This window comes from Lagopus muta, chromosome 6 (assembly GCF_023343835.1).
Source record: "Lagopus muta isolate bLagMut1 chromosome 6, bLagMut1 primary, whole genome shotgun sequence".
Taxonomy (NCBI): Eukaryota; Metazoa; Chordata; class Aves; order Galliformes; family Phasianidae; genus Lagopus; species Lagopus muta.
In genome coordinates this window covers 1,870,540-1,897,119 of record NC_064438.1, presented here as the reverse complement: position 1 = coordinate 1,897,119, position 26,580 = coordinate 1,870,540, and the positions used below count along the sequence as shown (strand labels likewise).

General features: G+C 41.8%; 1 protein-coding gene across 6 annotated transcripts in view; it reads right to left on the bottom strand.

Annotated features, from left to right (window-relative positions):
* MPPED2 (metallophosphoesterase domain containing 2) overlaps window positions 1-26,580 on the bottom strand; it is a 171,491-nt gene that overhangs the window by 7,878 nt on the left and 137,033 nt on the right. The window lies entirely within an intron of this gene.

The following is a 26,580-nucleotide window of genomic DNA, read 5'->3' as shown; positions in this document are numbered from 1 at the left end:
CTCCTGAGCCTCCTAGAGATCCTGATCAATGTTTGGCCTCACAGTAACTTTTTAAGGGAGATCTTATCACAATTCATTTAGGATTTCCTGAGAAAAACAGAGATCCTAAGTTTTCCCCATCACAGCACAGCGTTGCTCTGGGACATTTGTTTATCCATCAAGCCAGACATGTAATAATAAAAAGCTTACTTTTAAGGAGTGTTTTTTCAACATGTACCAGTGAAGCAAGTGGTTTTGATGCAAGCATGATACAACAAAGCCCCTTCTGATCAGGTACATCCATAGCACAGGCATTCCTAATGATGTCCACAGCTGTTATTAGCAAGATTCTGTGTAGCTGTTAGAATTGCAATATTTTTGATAGTTCTCATTTAGGAAGCTTTACTTCCTAGAATCTAGGTAACAGACTAGGTTGCTTCATTTTCTACCTAGCATAGCCCTGTTCCAGCCCCAGAGAGCTCAAGCTGCTCTTGTAGCCTTCTTTGTTCTGTAGTTCTGAAAAGAAAATTTTCAGTTTAAAAATAAACCTTGCAGGAAAGCATACACGTTAAATAGGAAAGAGACCATCATGAGTTTTACATCACTTCATTATGTAATCTGCCTCCTGCACCCTCTGAATTATGCAAACATTCAATACCAAACATGCATCCGAGTGGAAATTTCCTGTTGAGACAGTCTCTACTTCATTTTTACTTTTTTTGCAATTAAAGGTGTTTGCTCGTGACAGACAGTCATTTGAACAATGGGGAGTTTGCACACTTGTAAGTATATTCTGAGTTCCTGAAAGTCAGCAGCACAGGCAAACAGCAGGCAATAGCAGTACGGGTGCAAGAAGGACACTGGTGCCCCAGCCATAGACACCATGCGGTCCTGCTGAGCCACTGCTACTCGTACACAGGAACTTGCTCAACCTAGTAGACTTCCTGGGCTTGGATGAATGGCAACAAAGACAGGAAAACCAATGTCATTAAGTGTTTTAGGTAAGCTATGGGTTCCTCATGTGTAGTAAAGCAGCTCCAGCTCTCACTGTTGGCTCGTTCTGCGCCCAGTGAAATGCTGAGGCAAGGCCTTACGCTGTGTAGTAAGGCAAGCATGCTGCAGACTAGCTTGACACACAACTGAAATAAAATTGAAGCATGTGCCTTCACTTCAGCTAAATTACAGGTGTTCCTGCTTTTCTATGATTCACCCTTCTGAAACAAGTCCAAATTAGGTACGAATGTTTCCTTTCCTATCATGTTCCCAGGATTTAACGCATCAAGATTATCGTAGCCCTCAGGACTGCAGTTAAAAGTTAAAATACAGTTTGGCTAAACATTCAGCTGCTTAAAAAAACAAATACAGCTCATAGATTGAACTTTTCACTATCAATTAATGATTCTTTCCCCACTTGCATTTCTTCTGCAGATAGTACTTTAGTTATTAAACCATAGTTAAACCTGAAACATGAAACCACATCTGTGATCTCTTTGGAGCTCTTTGGAGACTGCAACCACAGAAAAGCCTCCATTTATCTACAGGTTTTTTATTTTATGTTACTCTTAAGCACTGAGGGAGGAGGAGGGGAACCTGAGCTCCTCTATATTCTTCCTTCATCAGTCTCTGTAATTAGCTGTGACTAACAGCTACCACGTGGGAATCCACTTGTAAGAAAACTTTCAAGAAGCCTTCACCATTGTGCAGCATGTGCATAAAAAAAAGTAAAATACTTTAATATGCTAAATATTTTCACAGGAAATAAAAATAAAAATAAATAAAAATAAAAAGCGGGGAGGGCGTGAGTGGAAGAACACCTGGGTCACAGATTTAGGTTTTGCTGCCTGAAGCAGATGCTCGGAACGGAACAGCGTGAGCACCATGCCCTGGCTCGTACCCAGAGAGCTGCCAGGCCCCGGTGGCACTGTGCAGTTCCAGGCCTTGCAGGAGAGCCAGCAGGGAAGAGCAGAACAGCTTCGTGGCACAGGTTCAGCCTGAGATGAGATCACAAGGAAGGTCACCCCGCGTTTGCACTGTGCTGTGTTGCCGTGCAGGCAAAACGGAGTTGATGTGCTGTGAATCCCTGGAGTGTGCAGGAGCGGCTGCTCCCCCAGCGAGCTTTGGACATGTGGAGACAAGGCCTGCACTGCAGGCAGGCAGGTTCCTCTTGGCAGATATTGGATATTCCACTCCAGTTGCTGCCTCTCTTTGATGACGCAAGGTTAAATATTGTCAAATGCAACTTCTAAATAATCTAGGGGAAAGAAAATGCGCACGTAGTTGCGCAGCTCCTGCAGCATCTTTTGAGCTGAGTGCTTGCTGGCACAGAGCACCTCAGCTCTAGGAGGGCATGACTCTAAGGTCCTTTGGCTGCACCCACCTGTGATAAGCTGCAATCCACTGCAAATAGTTAGGCAAAGGCTAATTAAGCATTTATACATGCGTATTTTTCTTTCCTATTCTGTATTTTAGGTAAGAGGGTTCAGTTAGCTACTAGAAACTACAGTTGCATAGTTCATTTTGAAGCAGCTCAAAGAAAAGAAAGCAATCAGCTGTAGGAACGCTACAGGGGAGGCACAGACGTAAAACCATGGGAGTCAGGAATGAGATTACAAATGATTTTGTCATTTTACGTTTGATGGACCAGAACACTTCCTGGTACACACCGCATGGCATGACACAGGCCCTGCTCACACTCCGTGTCAGCCCATGGCTGGGAAAACCTAATTGAGCCCCTGCTCTTTGCAGCCACGATGCACTTCATAGCATCTTTCATGTGCCATGAAACCGTCACGGTAATTCTTGATCCCTGGCTCACCTGACAGCACAGCCCTCCCCTGCCTGCAAAGCTCCCTTATCGTTTAGGAATAGCAGCTGGCACCAGATGTGTCTCAGGGAATAACCTAATGAAAAGCAGACACCTGCCCCATCACTGCCCTCTGCAGTTCCTCATCTCCATGCAGCATTCCCCACAGATCCCTGTCCACCTGGCATTTCAGAACTCACATTTTCCACAGTTAGAAGAATGCCTATGCAGCAGGCCGCATACTGCCTCACACCTTGTGCCACGAGACACGCACCTCACCTGCCACAACACCAAGGAGAGGATCTTAAGCTCCAGGGCAAGACTTCCCCTCTCTGCACTGCAAGAACTGCTTGATAAGAAAGGCAAATCCCTGCCCTTAGAGGCAGAGAGCTTGTTCTTCACCTGCTGATCACGTCTCCCTTTCCCCAAGAGACTTTACTGGTCTTTACTATTTTACAATTAAAAATAAAAAAAAAGAAGTGAGAAAGCATTGATTTATTATGTAAGTTTTGGAAAATAAAGTCACAACTGCTCCTTGGTGTGCAGATCTCAGAAGCCAGAAAGCCACAGTCATACAGGGAAACAAATGACATAAGGCCATGGCCAAGTTCATCCCAATTATACAGGAACTTGCCTACTTCTGGAACGCTTGTGTCTTTAAGGGGTGGTATCTTCCACTGTGCTCTTTCATTCTTCTTTGGCTAGAGGCACATGAATTTAATTCTGCAATCCTCAGAGCAACAACTCAGAAGGGGTACAGTGAGATAAAGTCTAGATAAAGGGTTTCCTTTTACTTCTGGTTTTAACTCTTAAATGCAATTATTTCAATAGTTACTTCTTAACAGGAACACATTCCCAGCTTTTAATTCGCAGTATTAATTCGTTTTAAGACTAACCAATCTCCTCAGAAAGCTTCAGTATTATCTTTAGTCCAGTGACTAAAGTACACAAGAGACAGAAATCTCAGGCTGCTTCCTTCTGCAAGACAGAGTTGAAGGAATGCCTAACATGCATCACAGCAGGGAAACTTCCACACTACCAACAACAAAAAGCTCTGTATTTTGGTCTGCATTGGATGTGAACTCACAAGCCTGGCTTAGAAGAGAGATTGGTGGCCCTCCTTCAGCAGAAGAGAAAGGATGGGACAGGGCACTGAACGTGCGCTCCTAGAGTTGCTCAGTTACAGGACTAACTTACACACGTATCTCCAAGGTGCCTGTTGCAGCCCTACGTGAATGGGGCAGCAGGGCAGTGCATTAGTAGAAGAGAAACTGCAAAAAACCAACCAGCAGAACCAATACCAAGTCCTCCCTCCACACTTGTCTGCTGAATGGAGAACTGCCTGCTGAGATGCATCAAGTAACTGCAGTGGGCAACAGAAGGGGATCTGCAGAGTGCATGTAGCCAGGAAAACAAGACACAGCAGGGCAAGTGCACAATGCACTACATAAGCACATTTTACGTTTTATAAGGTAAGAGCTGCTATAAAGACAGTGACACTTGCTTTCAGTGCTACAAAAGCATTTTTCATTAAGCACTTTCTCATAGTGGGTATTAAAACACTTTTTTTTTTAATAAAATATAATGGAACGAGGAAATCTTAAAGGCTAAATAATTTCCTAAATGTGCTCATTATAACATTGTGATTTTGCTCATAATGTTGTAGCATCTGAAAAGGACAAAGCCTGGTGATTCTAGCTGTCTGAGCTCATTTCCACTAGCATGTACGTACTGTGCCTAACTGTCTCACCGGGCATGTGGGGATGCTAATATACAACCTAAAGAAGTATCAGAGTCCGGATCCTTGGGATTTTGCTTATCAGGCATCTTTAATCAATTGAAGCTCTCCTGGGGCAGCTCTTATGAAAGTGGGTTACCAGCACTGTGATGATGTAATGGTATGCATCTTCTTGTTAGTGAAGCACAGATTTTAGGCACCTATGCAAGTGTTTGAAAAACAGCAGAGCTACGTTTTCAACATTACAAAAAAAAACACAACTGAAGCTACAACAGCTGTTGGCATGTTGGCAGGTTTTCTCTGTCTCTTTCAACTCACACACTACGATTTCTAAACATTCACTGCTTCTCTAAATGATAAAACATTTGAGAGAAACAACCAACGCACATCCCCCAAGTTTTTTCCACAGCACCTTTTTCCACAAAGCAGTCTTCCACAAAGTGGCAGTAAGCACCCTGCTACTACAGAACTAGTGTGAATTAGTGTATGCCTTGCATTAAGCTGTTCTGAATTTCCACCCTCGATTGTACAGCTATAGAAGGAGGTTTTCACTTGGTCTCCTTGCAGAAAGAGATCTGTGCTTGGATCTTTGAGAGGTAAGAAATAAAAACAAGGTCTTCAGCTGCTGCTATTTAGCAAGTTCTTTAGATGTGCTGATCTGGACCAGATTATCTCCTAAAACAAGACAGACGCGGGCATAAGCGCAGCATTAGCTGTCTGTCTGATTGGAAAATGCTGCGTGAAAAGAATTCCATTCTTCATCTTGCAGTTCTTCCCTGTCTCATTCTCTTCACATCTCTCTGCCTGTGATGCCTCAAGGCTGCTCCACCTTTTCTTGACAAATGACTGAGCTCTGCTCCCGAAATCTACTCCTGCGTAGAAGGCAGTCATGTAAAGGAAAACAAAAACCTGCAAGGGTTTGACAAGCATAAGGCCAAAAGTGCTGGCTAATGGGAGGTTAAAATGCCAGCAGTGTCCTGGAGGATCATAGGATATGACGGACAGCAGGACACAGAGCATGGGGCTCCCTGAGGACAGGAAGAAAGAACACGCAGTGAAGCAGAGGTGGGGGCAACAAAAGCAAGGCAGTGATACAGGAGAGAATGGCAATAGCTGAGATTTTCAACTTTGCCTCAGAGAAATTTTGGATAAGTAACTGAACTGCTCATCAAAGAGGAAATCTCCAAATCTTCTGAGGCTTCCCAATCTCTAGATGTATTGCAATTATTTTATTTAGGGCTTTACTTAATGAGATCTGGGAGATATTTTAATATCCCAAAAATATGAAAATAATTCAAACTTGACTCAAGGGCTAATTTCATTCCACTTTTAAAAAGAATGGGACTACAAAGACCTACTAACAAAAGCGTTTATTAGACCTTGCATGTTTCTGCATTATGTATGACTGAGGAGGGTTTGAAGGATACACCTGGCTGTAAGTTAGGGGCAGCCTCAGTTGGGCCCATAAAGGACACTGCATTGCCCCAACTGCAATGGGGAAACAACGCACCATGCAGCCTGATTTGCAGAACTGGTTCTTCTTCCAGAGTGGGCACCTTGTCCCCTTCATCCCATACTTCTTCTCTGTGCAGGGTACATCCCCTTACATGCCAAAGGATGCTGCAGTATTCAAAGGAGCTGGAAATTCTCAGTATTTAAACGGTAGAATTTCATGGTCTTTGTAGAAAGAGAGGATGGATTGTTTGGCTCAAAAGCTTCCCACAGCACAAAGTGAACACCTGCCCTGAAGGAAAGGGCAGAGGGAAGAAGGAAGAAGAAAAACCAGCAGCAGTTGGCTGAAATTTGGATCTGATTTTTCTCACTGACTTTGTGTGTTCTGGAATGATGCTTGGATGTCCAGCTTCTCCTAGGAAACATGATTGTATGCTATTTATATGTTACCTCGAATTTATGTTCCACGTGCCTCTTACTATCCGTGCAGGAAATGTAAATGGACAGAGCTTCAATCCCAGGCAGAGCTGAAAGAGGGTTTTATTAGTAGCTGTTTTTCTGCACTGACAACAGGTACAGTGAAGACAGAAGGGAAGTAATTGCCTCTCCTCACAATCCATACATAATTTCTGCATATTTTCCATTTATGTAATTGCTTCTAGTAGCTTCTGTTGAATATATACATGTATAAATCAAAGTTGCATTTAGAAAATACTATCTATAACACAAACAAGCTACATTGCAAGTGAACCATTAAACAAACACTGTCAGATACAAGGGTTTATAACAATTACAACTCTGAAAAGAAGTTATTCCTGCCTGTCCTATTGGTGAATTTGGTTTGTTTCCCTAGGAAACAGGCTCCAGAAACTTCATGGTTTTGGATGATACTTAAAACAGAATTCTTTACCATCACTAGAGTCTCCACAGTTCCTCTGAAAGGCTGTACTGGCCATAGAAAAGCATGATTGCTTATTTACTAATAAGTGCTGGAAACACAAACTAGATTTGTTCCACATATATCTGTGCGTGTATTTACGCAGTGCTTCAGCATCTTAAGTAACTTTATGTCTGTACTCCTTGCTATTAATATACGTAACTTAATGACAGCATCATGAAAACAGAACTGTCCCCCATTAGGGGGGATTAGCACTGGCTGGGGACTCCTTAAGATCCCCTAAGCCAAGGGAGCAGCTCATTGCTGCCAGAGGGGTCTCCACATTACCCTGCTACAACTCCTTACATCAGCTCCAGCTCTTGCAGTTCTTCATGAGCTGATCCAACTCACTAAAACAGCAGAAAACTAACTAAAGAGTAGAAAAAAAACCACACAAGCGAACAAAAGAACACCTCTGGTTATTTGCTTTGCATGCACACACAGAAATTCTGTGGTTGACATTACATACAACTTGTGTAAATACACATGGGTGCATACTGCATGTATATACACACACTATATTATGTGTGGGTATGATATATATGAGTATAAATACATATATCTTCTGTTGCTCTGCCTGTGACAAGGAGTCCAGCAAATAACTTGAGGAGATGGAAGACTGTACTCCCAGGTCAATGAAAACTTGTACTACAACAGCACTCAAGCATGAGAGCAGGAATATGAGTTAACATTTTCGGGTTATTACCTGGAGGAGCTGTCTTATGAATGAGTCAATTTAGCAAATCAATTAAAGTAATGCAGTTACTTGATCAACAGATGAACACGAAGAAAAAAAAAAGGCAAAGGCTGAGAAAAAAAAAAACAACGCATGAGGATCATAAAAGAAGCAGAAGCTGCTAAAAGGACTGCAGAGCATTCAGCATTGCAGAGGTAGCAGCAGCAGCATTACTTTAATTGAAAAGGATCTGTTTAAGCATGGGTCACTCGCTTTTGTTATCTCTGAGACCATTAAGCAAAGAGCTCAGGTTACATGCAGATCAATTTATGCAACATTTCATTTTAGGCTCACCCACCCTCATGATGTCCCTACAAAGAGGTTTGTGGGAGATGCCGATTACCACAGACCAAACGAGGATTAATTTGACTGTTTGGGGGAAAAAAAAAAACAAACACCCAAAAACCTAACATGGAAACTTTAATTAGAAACCAATGTAGTAGAATCTTTACCTCAATATCAGGGACTCCACCTGATCAACAAAATGGTCCTCAGGCTCTATCCAGCTCTCATCTTGACTGAGAGGATTTTCATTGCATATCCCTCCAAGGCAACATGCAACACCTGATTTCCCTCAGAAGAGGTTTAATGGCACATAAATAAGTGCAAGCGAGCAGCAGGGGAGGGAAAGAAAGGAAAAAAAAGAAAAAGAAGAGGCAAGTAAGATCTGATCTCGCTCTCTTCTAGCCAGGGGCATTCTGCAGTAGCCAAAGTCCTGGCATCGTCAGATGTTCTCCTTTGCTGTTAGAGCTTCACAACAACGTATTCAAATCCCTCTACACGATACACACTCATGTTTTTCAAAAAACTCATTTCCAAAGAAAAGCTGTGAGCTCATACTCCACGTTTCCAGCCGAAGTGAGTTTTTAGCGATGAGTTACAAGCCTATGAACTGGTGGTTTATAATAGAAAGTCAGACTGACATTTAAATAGAGTGACACTGGAATGATGGTTTAGCATTAGTATTTTATGGGAGGATGAATAACCACAAAGTTAACACACTGTATTTTCCAGCAATAAAAAATCTATTGAAAACAAAAGGTCATTTTATTTGATAATGCAAATGAATTAGATTTGTACTGTATGGTCACGAGAGTAAAGGAAAGATTAATTCTTAAAGAAGTCAGTATATCAGGATAGCTGGGATTGGTTTGTTTTGAATTCCTTAACCATGTCGGAAGGCCTGAGGTTCACAACCCACAGCCATATATTGCTGTACTCTCCATTTTAATACAGGCCCTGGACTTCAGTCGGATCTGATAAAAATCTGGAACTTGCAGTAGGCCATTATGTGGGCAAACTATTCATTTTATATTCACCTCCTTGTTGTGTCAGTGCAGAGGTCATCTAAAGAGGGGGCCTAATTAATCAAACTGTCAGAGCCAATGAGGAGGAGCATGTTAATAGGACTTTTATTTCACCCAGGAAAGCAGTGGTCTGACAGGAACCAGAAAATATGGCCTTGATGTTGCTGTTTATTAGCAATGCTGAGATCAGTGGTAATAGGTGCCAAGCAGCTTATGTTTGATAAAGTGCTGAATGTCAAGAACCTGCACCAACTAGAAATTAGACTGACAAGAGGCAGGAATCTCGGTATATTGATAGCTACCGAGAGGAGAGGCAGGTTGGATATCATCACAGAATGGGAATCTGCACAGGCTGCACTCTCAGTTCTTCAAAAGAGAAGCAACCCCACCCCCAAACGACAAAAACAAAACCAAACAACAAAACAAGCAAGCAAGCAAACTACAGCTATTTTCCTGGACTTAAAGGTGAGGGTTTTGTTTCGTTTTCTTGCACTCCAGTTTGATACTGGAGTACATAATACATTAGCTAATGTAGTCACATTGGCAGAAGAGATCCCTAAACTTGGTACAGCAGTGCAGAACTTAAGGGGATCACCTGGATGGGAGCCCGTGTTAGCATAAGGCTGGCATGCAGGTGCAGCCTTAGAGAGAACTGGCCAGAGATTCAGCATGGACCAGCTAACACTGAGTTGAGGCCAGTGCAGAGGCTGCAGCAGATGAAGCAGGTAGGTCCACACACCTCTCACTCTGTTAGCTTGCGTACTCAGCAAGTTAACCCCTAGCCCCACTAAACATCATAATACTGCTAACATAAATGTGGCCTTCCCACAAAATGGATGTTCTTAAACAAATTGCACACCCATAGTAAAGAAAAAAGTAAGCGCATCTAAAAGGGAGTGAGTGGGAGACAGAAGAGATGCTCACAGTTTTTGAAGGGCATTGGACTCATTTTAGCAGCAGCCACAGCATTTGCTGTGTGGGTGATATATGTAAAACCTTACATTAATTATTTTAGTAATGTGCCTCTACACAATTTCTCAGTCTGCAATGCATTTTATACTTCAGGCCATGGTAAGTTTTATAATTAACTACTTTCTCAAGCCATTTTAATTAAATTTTTTTCCAACACCATTATTTCCAAATGAAGAGAGAGCTAACATTAAATAGCCTTCTAAATAGAGTTCTGCAGGAATGTACTCCTGTAGGATAAAGCACTCAAGAATTGGCAATGCCCCTGGGAAGGCGTAAGCAAGGAAAGGAAATGAGCTGCTAAGGGGAACCTCGAACACTGATGGGACACACGAGTGACCTGATAAGGCAAAATCTTTCTTGGTGGAAGAAGGCTGTTGTGTTTACGGCTGCTGCTATGGATCCAAATAACCTCATCCTGAGTTATCTTCTTGTTTTTATTTTCCCTGAGAACATTCCCTTGTCTGGGTCTTCCTCTTAGAGCCAGCAATACTAAAATTGGAAGCAAATGTTGCAGAACTGAATTGTGTGGCCACTGACCGCCCTGGCTCAGCCTCCAGGGCAGCCATGCTCCAGCCCCGAGCTCTCAGGAGGCTGACACAGAGGCACAAGCCACTGTCCAGGGCCGCTGAGCCTTTGTCGTATGGATGGCTGTCCTGTTGAGTGGCCTAGCACAGAGACCAGAAAGATATGCACTAAGGTCACTGATCTCAGCTGGATTTTAGACTGCTGAGCATTAAGGTGTATAACAATTCCTTCTTTGGTGGTAAACTCATTTTGAAAACTGTCTGCCTTTCTCCCAACCCTTCCCCTGCTTCTCCAGCTAGGGGCACCGCTGCCTTCTCTTGGTGCCAAGACTGAGATGTGAACTACCACATAGCCCATGTTTTGCTTTGTTTGTTTAAAGGAATATCTTTTCAGTTACAGCATTCAGATCTTCAGCTGCACAGATAAGGGACTGGCAGCACTGCACACAGCACGGGGTACTCAGGGCAGGAACTGCTCCTTTGGTAGCAAAGCCCACTTGAAGCCATACCATCAAACAACAGCTTTAAAGATAACAGTTCACCCCTCCTAGAGCAGAAAAATAACAAAGAGGAGTTAGGACATTTCCTAACATTCTGCTGTTGATAATGCCCTTTCAAATGGTTAAAATTATATTGACTTTTCCTTACAGTTCCTAATTTAAACAAATTGAGGCACAACTCTGTACTTCAAGTAAGCGTGTCAGGTTGAAAACAAACACACAAAGATAAAGTCTAGTCCAAATGACCACCTTTTGGAAATTTGAACGGCTGCTCTTACAGCTACAAGAACAGACCTGGTGTAAAACCTTAATGGCTGTGAGCATCACTTTTGCATTCCTTAGGGACAGCACTGTTTTTCCATGTTATATTTATGTTTGACATTTCTTTCAGCATTAGCATGCAAAGTAGAAAGTAGCATCAACTCAGAACTGTGTTAATTGAGTAACATTAGAAAAAAAAAGCACTATCTGTGTTTTTTTTCTGCTGTTGACAATTATTACTTTACCATTAGCATAGTATTTTATTAGTGTCAGGATTTTATTAGCTAGATTGTACTGCTACATTATTACTGGGCTGGGAGGGCCATGCTTGCATTTTTTATAATCTCACACCTTTATTTGCGATGCTTGTGTAGTCCAAGTATGGGCTAGAAAATGTTTCTCCAACAGCTCTGTAAAAGTGTATTCTTAAAACTACTTGCCTAACAGAGACATTGCTGTTAATTTGAAACAAAGGAAAATCTGCATGTTAATCCCAGTGACATTTCTATAGGAACCTTATTTATGGTATGACAAAAAAAAAAAAAAAAAAAAAAGGTTTTTTCTTACAGACTCATTAAATCTAAGTCTCAATTAACTACTAGGACATTTTTACAATGGGTTTAGTGACATACGATGATAAATGTCTGTATAACATCCTCCAACAATAGCCACGACGATACTCATAACTTCAGTGTGTATAAACACTGCATCAGTTTTAACAATGAGCCGTCCTGAATAGTAGGAAGTGAAGTAACACTAAATGCATTCTTAGTGACCAAACCTGCTCTTTGCTTTAGTTGTCTCCCCCATTGGTTTCTGTTTTGTTTGAAGCAATTGCTTTGTTTTGTCTTCCCAGTGGGAAAAGTAATCTCCCCCTTAAAATTATGAGAATTTAGAAGCTAAAGTTTTTAAATATTACCCCATCCCTTTGAAATTTTGACCTAGGCAGAAAGGTTTCCTGAAATTTGATTCTTTAGAGATAAAAGGGTTGGCAGCAGGATGAAAGCAGCCCTGCCCTTTTTTCCATGTCAGAGAAATGAATGGAATGGCTTATGAATACATGCAACTCACCCCATTCAGGAGCCACTCTGGTGCCTATTTGTCCTGAAATATCAGTGTTGGGTTACTGTGCAAATCAACAGAACTGTTAGCCAGCACGAACTTGATTCACAAGAACAATGAGGGCTAGACAAGCTTTTGAGAAACTTAACAAACTTCTCAAAGGGAGTGCAGAAAATTTAAAGATATTTCTAAGGGAACTGGTTTCCAAATACTTTACAACAGCTACCAATTGTAACTGAACAGGCTCGATTGCTTTCCTGTTCAAGGCTGGCCTCTGATTTAATTTCACATCAAATGATATCACAAAGCTGGACATGGTAAACTACAGCATTTACACTGGAGACTGGGGTCTGACATTCTGTCTAAATGAAATTTCCCAGTTGTCCCAAACACTTTTTATCTTATTTCCATGCTAGCAGTTTGAAATGTCACTACATATTGCCACAGTGACAGATGAGTAAAAGCACAAGAAAGCAACCTAGCTGGTTTCTCCGATGGATTCTGCATGGCAAATGCAAAAATTTACTTTTGCTCTGCTTCTTGGTTCACACACCCAGGTGTTAATGGCACCAGAGGTTTGGAATGCAACTTTATGCAAACTGAAATATAGATCAGCAATTAAGAATGCTTTGTATGTATTTATATACATACACACATCTTTAAAAACAGCACATAGGGCCACACCTTGCAAAGTTTTTGCTTCACTACCACAAGGTATTTCAGTAAGGTTAATAAGAAACTGACAGCAATAAACCCCCTAGACTATAGGCTTGAGGAGTGAAGCCACAATGCATACCTTATGTGGATTAAAGGCTGATAGCAATGGATAGCATTGATGGAAAACCTAAAGCGTCCTTCAGAAAAATGTGTTTGAGGTGAATGCCCCTCTCTACAGGCTTGTCCATGCCACAGAACTACCAGAAGAAAAAGAGGTGGGGTAACACTACCAGTGAACAACTAGAAGTTGCTTACTCTCTCTTCCAGGTGAGTAACAACACTCCCATTTCCCTCAGTGAGGTAAGGGGACTTGTGGCAATCACTCTATTTGAGCAATGCTTAAAAAAAAAAAAAAGGAGCAGCGAGCATTGGTATGCAGCATGCTCCACCTAGAAACATCCAGGACCTGTATCAATACGTGTGAAATGCTGGTCTCATCGAAGTCAACACTTAAAATTTCACCCATGATCTATTTTTCAATAAGCAGTGTCTCGCTGTTCTGCTCTTTTCTAGTGCTTTGCTTCTGAGAGCAAACGAGATATGAAAAGGTGCATTTCCACTAGCGACATCCACTTTAAAACCTCACTTTTCACCCTCTAGGTAAGGCTCTGCTGTTATCCATTCTCTGATGCAAGAGGCTTTTCAGCCTTCATCTGCCTTTATCCTCAAGAGATCATTCTGACTATGACAATATCCAACTACGCTGAAAAAACCACAGGTCAGCATGGATTCTCATAAGCATTGGGAAATGAACTTTTGAGTGGTAGAGATAGAGTAAAAATAGAGTTCACCAGCACATTTTGAATAAATTCCTCAGAAGACAGAAATTGTACAGCTGTGTAAGGAGTGTAGTACAAGTGAGGCCCCAGATGAGCAGAATCTTCTACGAGTCAGATACACAAGGTATTAGGAGCATTATTTTCAGAGTTAATGTGAGATGCATCTCAAAAAACTTTCTCTTCCTGGGATGCAGGTTGCCTGCCCTAGGAGACACACTGCCCAAACTTACCATCCCTTAGCTACTGCTGGGAGGTGGAAGGGGGGACGGAAACAGAAGGCTAGGGGTGATGACTTCAGTTTACACAATACACTGGTGGTTAAATAATTTCCTCAGAAAGCAGCAGATATGAAAAAACAAAAACAAAAAAAGAAAGGGTTTCATCATCACCTGTAGGCAAGGCAATTAAGTCTATGCAAACAAATATATGTATTTCAAAAAATACTCTATGTTACATGCTAAGCAACTGCAATCAAATAGAAACAAAGTACAAAGAAATTGAATATGATTTCATATGATGCTAAAGCAGTTTGAAATACTTGCATATCAAAACATCAGAGCCCTCATTGATCTTGGTTGTCAAATGACAGAGCGGTAGAACTGCTGCCTGAAAATACCACTCTCCTTTAAGAAAAGTTACACTTAACTTCCTGTTTCAATGTCTAATCACTTCACTGTAACTTGTATTCAATCAGATGTATCAGCAAAGCGTTCAAAATATAAGCTGCTGCTGCTTGTCATCAGGAGCAAGTTTTCCGCAGTGCTCAGAACTGCTGTGTGCCTGCAACACCTTTTCCTTATCAAAGTGCTTTTACCCCTGCTGCAGCTTTATTTCTTACAGTGCATCAGGAACAAACACAAGCTATTATTGCTAGGTAAAGTGAACGCATGCCTGCTAACACATTTGGTCCAAGCTAGCTTCTGGGGCTCCTTTAGAGGCAATGGAGAGCACCAACCCTAGCCAAGAGCAATTCAACTTGCCTACAGGCTGATCTCTGAAGAGACTGGGAAGGAATGCAGGGGCTGCTTTCTTTCCCCTTTAACTAAAGGGGCAGCTGAGCAACTCAGTTTGTTTTACATTCTCAGCTTTTAAATGTAAAAACAAAAAAAACCCAAACAAACAAACAAAAAACCCCCCAAAAAAACAAACCAACCTCAACAATCCCACTGACTTTACCTTAAGGAACATCATGAATATATGCAATAAAACTTCCACAGAAAAAGTGGTAAGAAAGGTGTTTGTTTGCATAAGAGTGTTTGTGTGTATATATATATATATATGCAGCATATAACATTTGAAGCCTAAAAAAACCATGCATTGATACACCAACTACTAGCAAAACTGAAAACCCTTTGGCATGCTTCATCTTTCAAATGTGCAATGCTTATATGAAGGCAACTGTGATACTGCTTTTAAGCTATTTTAGTAAAGGACCTTGACAAGCTTCACATAAAATATTCAGCATTGGTGCTTTCAGGTCCACACAATTTAAGTTAAAAAGCTCTCCATCTTCAGCCCACATTATGAATGGGGTTATTATGAAGGTGCTGTGTGGATTAGATGTTTTCCTTTACCCTTTCCATCTGCCTTTCTCAAGTGTATTAGCATTGAACCACATCACAAACACACGCTAAAAATTCAACTTTTTTTTTCCTCTTGTAAAAATTACAATTATTTGGTAAAAGTTGAAGTAGTTTATAAGAAAACTGCTATGGAGGCATTTCAGATATAGCTTCAATTATCTATGTTTCCCTCTCCAGTATGTAAGGCACAGCCGACAAGCAGAGGGGCTGTAAGGGTCCTCTATTTACTGGCTATGCTGTTTCCTGGGGAGGCTTTTGTCTTCCAAATTAATTTTTGAAATGAAACTCTGGCTTTGTAGAACTGAGGAGCCAATGATATTGATTTCAGAAGGAGCTGGCTTTCATCCCTAATCTTTCATTATCACCTACATAATAAACTGACACCTTCTCAAAGCAACAGTTTTTAAAATAAGACACTTTTGCTAGCAAAAAACAAAAGTCATATTCAGAAAATAGACTTCTAAGTTATTTAGATGCCAAAGCTGGCGCTGGGATGGAGATATGGGTGAACTGGACCCCTGCTCTTCATGATGTAAATCTGTAGCCCTTAGTCAAGCAAAAATTCAAGTGCAGCATTTAAATCTTCCTTACCTGTTGTCTGACTGAGATCTTCAGATCAAGCACATAATTTAATGCCTACTGAGATCAATGGAAGAGATCCTACTGGCTTTGATAAGCTTTGGCTCAGACTCAGAGGACCATAGGCAGAAAGTTACGCAGGACCTAAAATGCAAGCTGGCATCTAACAAGTTCTCCAAAGAACCAATGCAGACGCTGAAAACACTTCTATGACTGAGCGCTTTCAGCATGGATTTTGAAAACAGATTCTCAGTTGAACTACACCAATTCTGCCAGCTCAGCATGAAATCTCCCAGTTATCTTAGCTTTCTACATGGAACCACACCAATCCGACATTTTATTTATGCTGTGTTTCATTGGAAATTGGGTACCTGTTTTCTGATCCTTTTTATCCAACAACTTCATGATAACATAGAGACTAAGAACACTTTTGACTTCTACTCACTTTATGTAAAGATATTTTAACTTCTGTTGAACTCAAGCTATAGGAAATGGTGATTTCAAACTTGACTTGATACATGATATGGTCTCTGAGATACTTCCTATAAATATTTTAGATGGTAATTCTATTCTTCTCCAAGAGAAAATGATTTAATTATCAAGGTCTTTTATTCACACTATTCGTGGAAACAGATATTCTTTTGTAGCATATTTGAAGATACTAAATTCTGAAAACCATTTCACGCAGGGTAACTAGCAGAGATAATTATTTGAGTGTTCACTGTGATGACTATAGGAAAGTTACTCATATTAAGTGCTGTGTTTTATAACATGGCACCACAATCAGGTACTACTACATAGCCAGGAAAACCTTCTACAGTTCTGGCAGATTAAAAATGACTGTAACCTCGTCCTCTGGCTACCTCATTAAAGCCACAGACACACTTCTCTTTGCTGCATCAATGCTGCACAGCCACCACAGCCAATTTTCTCGTGCAAAGCCCACTCAGGTCAGCCTGCTGACTTGCAAGACAAGAGCTGCACATTCGTAAATGTGATCTGTCATTGTGTGTGTTTAATAACCTAACATTTACCCTTTATGCATATGTTTGCTAAAACCCCTATAAGAACAATGTCTTGATTTGACACTTATTTACAACGACAGATCCCACTGAAACCAGAAGTTTGCCCCAGATTTAATTCCAGGTGACAACTGGCAAAGCATTTCGTATTTCCCTGCTGCTGTTCATGCACATATGGACTAGGCCTAATCGCTTCCTGCAGGGTTGTTGCAAACATATTTTGCTGATGGTAATGCTATGGAAACATCTGAAATCTATGACGGTGCAGTCAGAAGGCTGAGACCAAACGCTCACAGAATTCAGTGAAAGATGAAGTCAGCTCTGGATATCACCTCATTTACAAAGCACCATCTTCCTTACAGCTAACAAAATCTCACACAAGGAATTACAGCCATGTTACTGACTATCCATATGAGTTCCCCATTAAAAAAAAAAACAAAAAAAAAAACATAAAAGAAAATATAAGAGTGCTGAAAACACAGTGAGAAAGCAAGAACAGCAGGAAGATTTTATTTCCACAAGTGCTTAAGTAAGTACAATCACTGACACACCTTCAGGGGGCTGTTTCTAACAAACGCAATCTCTCACACAGCAATCTGCAGGACGTGCTGCTCTGCTTACTTTCAGAAGCCTGACTGCCTATTTCACAAACCAAGCCTAGAAGCAACATCCATTGATAGCACAAGGAGTAACGGCCTGAAACGTGTATGCAGGAAGTTCTGTACTAACGTGTGGAAGAACTTCTTTACAGTAAGGGTGACGGAGCATCGGAACAGACTGTCCAGAGATCTTGTGAAGTCTCCTTCCATGGAGATATTCAAGACCTGTCTGGACACCCACCTGTGTGACCTATTGTAGGGGACCTGCTTCAGCAGGGGGCTGGACTCGATGGTCTTGAGGTCTCTTCCAACCCTTGTGATTCTGTGAAACCACAATCCATGGACTTCTTGCTGCCATTCTAACAATCCCCACACTATTGAAAAAGTTCAGTTTCTGGAACAGAGCATCAAATCAAGGAGGTTTGATAAATTTGCCAATTTTGCCTTTTCCTGTCAGTGTTTGCTGAAGTAAAATGAATTTGCCTGCAATGTTACCATCAGAGTGGGGCAAGAGGAAAGTGCAGTATGTAACTACATTCAAAAGCAAGACGTGAAAGCTACGATATGTAAAATCCCCACCACCTCCACTATTATTGTGGCTAGGATATTATCTTTTGTTCACACCAACGCTTACCTCCTTGTCATTAAAACAGAGAAAATTGCTGTGGCTGACCAACTTTCAATTAACTTACAGACCACGCATTCAAAATAAATTTACCAAATCGTTTGACATGTGGCTTCTCTGTGCTGTTTATCACAGATATGCAGCAAAAATTACTAAGATTCACAACACTAAATGGTGGGGGAGAGATGAACTTACATTTCTGCCTTATTTAATTTCATTTTAGAGTTTTTACATAATGAGTTCTATCCTATATTGCATACATTTTTATTGCTGTTTTGGATATCTATTTACTTTCAACATTTAACTGCAATCTGTAGCTATCCATATGAAGACTAAACTTCCAATATAAAAATAATTAATATTCTAAGAAGTGAGCACTGTTTAATCATTGCTAAACTTAGAAGTCCAACCACTGAACTGGGAGAAGTTCCCAAATAAGCTCTTAGAAACAGTCTGCTGAGGAAGATTATACTGGATTAGTCTCTGCTTCTGGTGCACAGAGAATACATTTTTAGCTTTAGCCTACACAAATTCATATTAATATTTAGCTAAAATGAAAAAAAATAGGCTGGGAATTGGAAAAGTAAAGGCCACCAGCAATTTATGAATAAAACCTCAGAATGAAAGACGAGGGCCACTATCTGTGCAATCTGGAAAGACTAGCTTGACCAGGAACAATAGGCCAGTTAGAAACTGAGACAGAGGTAATACTCTGTCTAGAAGACGCACAAACAAATTGTTGAGACAAATTTACTTTGTACGTTCAGCAGCTGTAGGGGCAGTTTTATTCTCGTAAAAGTTTAAGTGTTCTGTATTTATTCATATATGTGTTCTGTGTTTAATCATATGTTTATTCATTCTAACTTGCACTCCAAAGTTGCTTGAGTGAATGCCAAAGAGTAAAAAAGCAAAATTTACCATTCTTTAGCCAGAATAATGTAAAATGCATTCACCAACATAGTGGTAAAATAAAGACGTAATGGCCAAGGCACAGCAAGATAATCTGTTACTCAAATAAGAGTAAGGAGAGTTAACACTCAAGTTACTAAGAACGCAACATGGCAAATCAGCAAACAAACCTGCTTCAAATAGTCATTTATAGTTTAAAAAGCACCAAGGTAAAACCAGATTAAGTCTAATTAGAAAGCCTAGCTCCATTCAAGCCAACTCACCCTCTAAACCAACTCAACAGCCCTGTACAAACAGGTAGGTGGGCAAGCAGCAACGCCAAGCCTCCCATGGCCCTCCCCAGTACCAGCAGTGCTTCAACCTCCCCAGCCCTGCTCCCTCCTCAGCATGCCCTCCTCCTGCACCCCGCCACTGCTTGTCTGCCTTATCAGCTCAGGAAGAAATTTCGGCAGAACTCTTCCTCTGGTCACTGATATCTCTGGGAACCGAATCCATTAAGATATTTCTGCCCCCTACTCATGCTATTTTAACTGGCTGTTGTACAGGAAGGAACTGATAAAAATAGGCTTACAATGCCCTTACAGATGAACAAGCAGGAGGCTTGATTGTGATTGATGCCTGAATAAATATACAATAACAGGCCCTACATTTCATCATGGCTTTTGAAAGAAGGTAGGAAGAAGTGTCAGTTTTCACTGCCTGGATTGCAGCTTTCTTTTCACAAATACCTGGGAAGGGCCTTTCACAGAAGACTGGATCTCCTGCTTTGATTTTAAATAAAGAGCAGGAGGTAGCATTAATAGACAGCAGCGAGTATTTGTATTATGGTAATTATGGTAAGTTACAAAGCTGTGTTGCTTCCCACAGGTGCTTGCATGTGAGATCCAAGCCTGTATACAAGTCTAAGTCCCCTTGAAGTCCAGCTCCCCTTTCCAGATCCTCCACAGGAGAAGCAGGCAGCATGAAGCAGCACTGGGGAAAGCAGGAGGCTTGGATTTGGAGCAAGACTGGGAGCACAGAGATGGGCTGCTGTGGTTGTTGTGAGCTCACCAACTGCTCAGAGAAGTTCTCAACAGGCATTCAGGTACAGACCTTGCTCTGGGCACAGCTGAAGGCAGGGCCAGCCTTCTGTTTTTCCCTATTACCTAGGAAGGCAAGCCAGGCCTGGAGCACCGTGCCCTCAACCACAGCTGCAGGGCTATTCTTCAGGCATTGTGGGTCCTTGGGCCACACAGGAGCCAACTAGAGGGCATCACATTTCCAGCTGTCATCCTTTCACTGTACTGCAGTACAGACTCACGTCTGTATTCTTTTAATCATTCTTGGTAAACTATTATTCAGTGGTGCTGTTATCATCCCAAACAAAATTTTCAGGAAGCAAACTCAACGCTTGACTTTTATTAATCTTCCTTTTTTGGCAGAAGAGGGCTTCAAGCGTCCTGAAACAACACATTATCAGTTCCCACTTCAAGCACCACAGCTATCTCTTCCTCTTCTCAAATCTGCCCTTATCCTGCAAGAAATAGACACCTACTTAGCTTTCAGTGGCACAATCTAGCAACGTGCTCAAGCAAGTACACAAACTTCAAAAAGGAGGGCCACCGGATTCTTTGAAATCATTCATGAAATTCTGCACCTGCTCAGTACCTTGCTGGGTCATCTTACTAAAAATAAGGAACAGTAACGCTTGGCATTTTCACAGTACTTCCAGTGTTAATGCCACTGTCCAAGCAGCAAGTAGAGAAGTGCGTAAACAAACATGAATAGCCCCGGTTTGCAGCTGAAGAAACGAAGACAAAGAACCAAGTTCCCTCCCGTTCCTGTGCAGCCAGGCAGTGCCAGAGCCCTCCCCATATGCTCAGCCCTTCTGGCGTCCAAGCAGCCCTTTAGCTGGGAGCATGGTGAGCATATGTGGCAGCTGCCTGGCAGTCTGCAGCTCTACAAACAATCTTGAAAGATTCAGTTCCACCAATTGCTGCAGTTTGCAACAATTAATACAGATGAAATAGGAAAAATAAAAATAGGCATACCATTAGCACAATGCAAACCAACCCAGCATCATTCCAGAGATGCTCAGGAGGATCGGGTCTCCTTGAAGATACTTCTTCTCTTACTTGTATAGTAACTTGGAAAGCTAAGAATTCGGAGGCATTTCTGACATGGATGTGTGCACTGTCTTTGTTGTGGGGCTGCAGAAAACCACCCATTAACTAGAGGCCTAACTGCAGGAAGAGATGTTAGTTTCTAGTCATAGCTCCTACAGAGCTTGCCTTTGGAGCACCACAACTTAACACTGCATAAAGGCAACACACTGCTAAGCAGTGACAAACACAGTTTTCCTGGACAGCACCGTGGTTCCCAGTACTGTAGGGAATGCATGTTCCTGCAACCCGCTCTCCTCTGCTCCAGGAGCCTGCGATGCAGCAGTTCATCTCCTGAATAAACCGATGCTTTTTTTGCATCTCCCTCTCACCTACTTACCCTTCTGAAAACTGTCTGAATTGAAATCATTTCACAGGTGACCTGTGTACAACTGGCTTTCAGAGACATGCATAAGAGCAAATCACGTGGATTTTTGATGTGAGGGTGCTGTAACTTCCTAATGGATTTCTCCTCAACAGTTCAACTCGCTAAAAATGTAAGCCAGACAAACAATGCTGTTTAAAAATACATCATGGCCAGCTCCTAATGCCTGCTTTATGCACAGAGCACTTCAGTTTAAATGAAACAGCCTTACGTTCGAAGTACAAGCAGACACCAGACCTGCCCCTGCAGCTCTCACCGTTCATTATTAGCAGATCTCACTGCAGCACTCTGTCCAGATCCATGGTTCGACAAGCCAGTAAACTCCATGCCAGGGAAGAACCAGACCAGAACTAGATCAAAACCCCAAACAAACCCTAAAACAAGGCACCGCAGCACCAAACAGCAAAGCAGCATAAGCTCAGCCAGTTCAGACTGTTAAATGCAACCAAAGGAATAGCCCCATCTCCCCTGCAGCCAGCAGATCTCCCTGTTTTGTACTGTGCACAGTGAGTCAGAAACACATCTGACGGAGGGCAGCCTGTACCAGCAGGTAAAATAAAGCAGATCTCAGGGCCAGCACTACCGACTGCAGACCTGTGGCCTGCGATCTCTGCGCCTCAGCCTCCCTCCCCTTCCTCAATTCCACCGGCATTTAATGCTGGCAGGGTGACATCAAAATCCCTGTGTTTAAAGTCATTTAACACAGCACCTCCCTGCCTGGTGTCACTGGAGAGGCCGCTTGGCTCAGTGTGGGGAGCAGCGAGTCCTGGCGCAGGGGCGGCAGTGATTTATGAGCGCTGTGAGTGGTGAGGGGGATTTCTCTGCTCAGACTGCTCTGCCCCCCAGCCCAAACGTAACAACAAGCGCTCTGGTTTTATGTTACTGTAGTTCTGGATTAGCACAGTCGTAAATCAGGGCTGTGACCCATATTTTAATACCTTTTCTGCTTCCAGTTATTACAACTCAGCTCTGATTTGAACAGCACGCCACTCCAACCAAGCTGCAACAAATAAACTCTCCACACTACACTTCATAACGTAAAAATAAATTTGTGTACTGTGCTTGTAAACTAAAGCCTAAAACACATAAAAGAAACTGAAATTTCCCAAGATTGTTATTTTTCAATTGCTGATGATGCAACTTGTTCAAATTCATACAGACGCACACAATGTAAGAGGGAAAAATGAAGCAAAAGATTCTTCCTATTGCAACTCAGAATATCTTGGATTTCAAATGGGACATAAATTCAGTGAACTGCCCAGCGATTCCCCCAAGCTGCAGAGCAGGAAAGCACTTAAGCCCAAATTAAACTTAAGCAGATACATAAATCTTCAGAATTTCAGAAGGATTGATGCATGCACTGGAAATGAAGTCAGGAGTTTCCTGTTGTTTTTGCAAACACGTGAATGAAAATTCAGATGTGCAGATACATAAATACAGCATAACAAAGCTCTGCCCACAATGCCTTCCAAACAAAACAAAAGACAGTCCAAAGCTTTGAATGCTGGCGGAAGAATTCTATATAGAGCACTAGCAGGGAAATTGCAAAAATTAAATTCAAGTGCAAAAATAATATGGTAGATGATATCACCCTAGACTTCATCAAAACGCAATATAGTCCTTAGGAAAAGCTCTGGAATTGGCTTGCCTGCTAGAAGCATCCCATAGATGAAAGGTGGCTGGAGGGCTGTAAACAAATAGAGTGCAGCAGCACAAGGGAGGTGCTAGCAGAACGCTACAGGGACTGGTATTAGCATCAGTTTTATTTAACATCTTTATTAATGATTTGGAAGAATGGGTAAACAAAACGCTAATTGAATTCACAGATTTCAATAGAGTGAGAGGTGTTATAAACATGACAGAGGAGAAAAATTCACGTAAAAGGAGGTTAGAAGCACAGAAAACGGGATTCCTTCTGAATAAATAAAGGCTAATACAACTGAGAAGAATTTTAAAATGTAAATAACTAGAGAGAAGGAGAAACCTGAAAGTTGTTAGGTTGAAACAAAAGACCTAAGGGCAGCAGCTGACAGCAAATTATGTATGAGCTTGCAACATGAACACGGATGTATCACAAGACATCAAAAAGACAACGCAGTGCAAGACTGGACTTCCTGCAGAAGCAGTGACACACACAGTTGCCACACTAAATCAGCGTTCCAACTAGCCAAGAGTCCCCACTCAACATCCATCATGTCAGCAGTGATGGTCCTGCAAAACACTGGGCTTTAGGTTTTCAGCCTCCTGTGAAGATTTAAAAAAGTAGAAGGAACAAGAATACGACCACCCGGGGAAAATGTGTGTATCAAAAATACATATATAATATACCGACCACCTTACCAGAAATTAAGGTAGAGCAAGAAGGATAAACCTGGAAGGATTACAAAGATTGTAATTGAAACAGGAACTGAAAGGCACGAGAAGACAAACATCGGGAAAGGGAAAGAAGCCTTCAGGCAGTTCAAAAGTGAGACAACTTGGATCTTTAAAGGAAGAAAATAAATGCAGGAAGAACGTAAGCGAAACATCAGTCCCCATGCATAACCCCTACCAAACGAAGGAATAATCTTGAAGGGAAGTTTCTAAAAAGTCTTTTTCTTCGCTCACTGAACTGCAGCGAGACATTCAAAAATACAGTGCAGGGACAACCCTGCAACAGCAGAACGACTTAATAGGTCTTTTCCATCTCTAACTTGAACGATTCCATAAGGGACAATAAGCAGGGAGACAACCTTCTGCAAAATTAAATCACTGGGAATCAACTAGAGAACGAAAATTAAATCACAGTAAAGTATTTTCTTCTTTGTAAGCATTAGCATTAATCACATGCAAAAGTAAAATATTAGTTAATTTGATTCTCTGTGCCTTCCAGACTCCAGTCGAAATGAATCAATGCAGGAAGAGTGATTTCTCTGATAACTGAGGAGACGATAAGGAAAAAATATCAGCAGAAAGAGATGGTGAAAATGAAATGACCAGAAAGGGACTATAGAAAACCGTTTAGGCTCTATTTCTTCCTGAATTCCTAGTAAGGACAATGTATGTGATCCTTCACAATGGTGGCTTTAAAGAGCCTTACCTAAAGCTGGTTAGAAGCGCAAAGAAAAACGCTTCCCATGCTATAAACCACTCCTAGTTTGTTGGTTTAAATGACTGTTATCACTGCTCTGCAAACCTGCAAAAGCCAGCTTTGTTGCGTGGTACCTTCAAAGGGTTATTAGTGTGCTGGAACGCCTCCAACCTGCCACAGGGAAAAGAACAAGGTAACCTAGAATCCCTGCAGCCCTTCCTCGAGGCACAGAAGCAAACAGGCCTGGACACAAAGTGTTTGCAAAGCATGGTACAACTGGGGACCCGTTTGCCCTAATTGCTCTGACACAGGTTACTGGGGTGTGCAGAAGGCACTCGCTCAGCTCTGCACGTCAGCACCACGTTGGTGCTGTGATGCAGCCTCAAGAATTACACCTGCACTGTGTCAGCACCAGGAAAGAGGCACGGCCCGGCATTTACCTCTGCTCTGGGGGTCCCAAAAGGTCACAGCAGACAAACAGCCCAATGGAGCAGTGTGTGTCAGGGAGGCAGCACAAGGCCATGTCAGTCAGCAGATAGTCTGCAGCTGACGCCATGAAGGACCTGCGCTGCTCCACAGCCAACAATTCAGATGTGTACTTCACTGGGCCCAACCCAGGCACTGGTGAAACTGAGGCACGTGCTGTGGAAATGAAAAAAAAAAATGCCCATGCAGGCAGTGAGAGCAGCACTGTGCTCAGACAAACCCTGCTGCCTCTCCTCCTGCTTGCTCTGCAGCACACAGTCCTATTTCTTCAGGTCAGTGACAGACAGTCTCCATCTGACATGGAAATAGGTAATAATTGTAGCACAAACTTAAAAGCAATAGTAGTCCAGCCAAATGAACAATACAGCAAGAGATAGCTAAGAATCTGTTTTGCCTCTCTAATACATTTTGAAAATAGATGCTTTAATGCTATCAGGAGGAAATACAATATTTAATTAGAATCATAAATTGTTAAGCTTTTATAGTTAGTGATGTATAATGAAACTAAATTAGTTTCTCGCCACGTATGTTGTTTATTGTTCAAATTTTACAATATGTTCTAATACTGGAAGTGTTATAGATCAGTTTAGCTTGTGGGGTTGATTTTCCATTTATATTCCACCAACGCCTTGATTTTTATTTAGTTCAGATCCGTAGAAATCTGCATAGCCTCTACCTCCTCCAGAAAAATACAGAGTATCTTAAACAACTCTGTCTATTACAGGGCCAGGTGCTTCTTTAAAACTCTCTAAGCAGAGCTACGAACTTCACCTTCCTTCTGCAATCAAAGCTTAGATTGTAGATCTAACACACAAAGCTGGGCGCCCAGCAAGCACTCTGCAGTGCCAGCTCCTTCCTGAGGCTGTGCTCACCTCTCTAGCAAACACACAGAGCCACAAATGGCACCAACTTGAGCAGTTTTCCATAGGACCACAATTATTTTCCTCTTTCCATTCTCCCCAACCCACAGCAACACAATCAAGATGCAAAAACAAGAAGTGCAGCAAACATCTCTGATTTCATTGCTATTTAAGAGAAGCCCAGCAGCCCTGCACCGTGGACTGGTGAGGAAAGCACATTAAGCACTTGCAGCAGAGCATCCAAGTAGACCTGTTTTGCAGCCTGATTAATAGAAACAACCTCTAAGGACTAATCACAAGTCGAGCCCTGTTTTGCAGATTAATAGAACACAGGCACATGAGAATAGGGAAGGTTACTGGATCGGAATATAAATAAGAAAAGGTGTACAACTCTGGGTAGCCTGCCCGCTAGTAATCACCAGCTAAAGACACATCCTTACAGGGAGATCTCAACTTCTGTGCTAAAGCAGCTCATGTCTGGATGGGCAAGCTTGGTATGCATCTCACAATGGCTAACCTATATTTTAACTCCAAACTCATGCAACACAATCAAA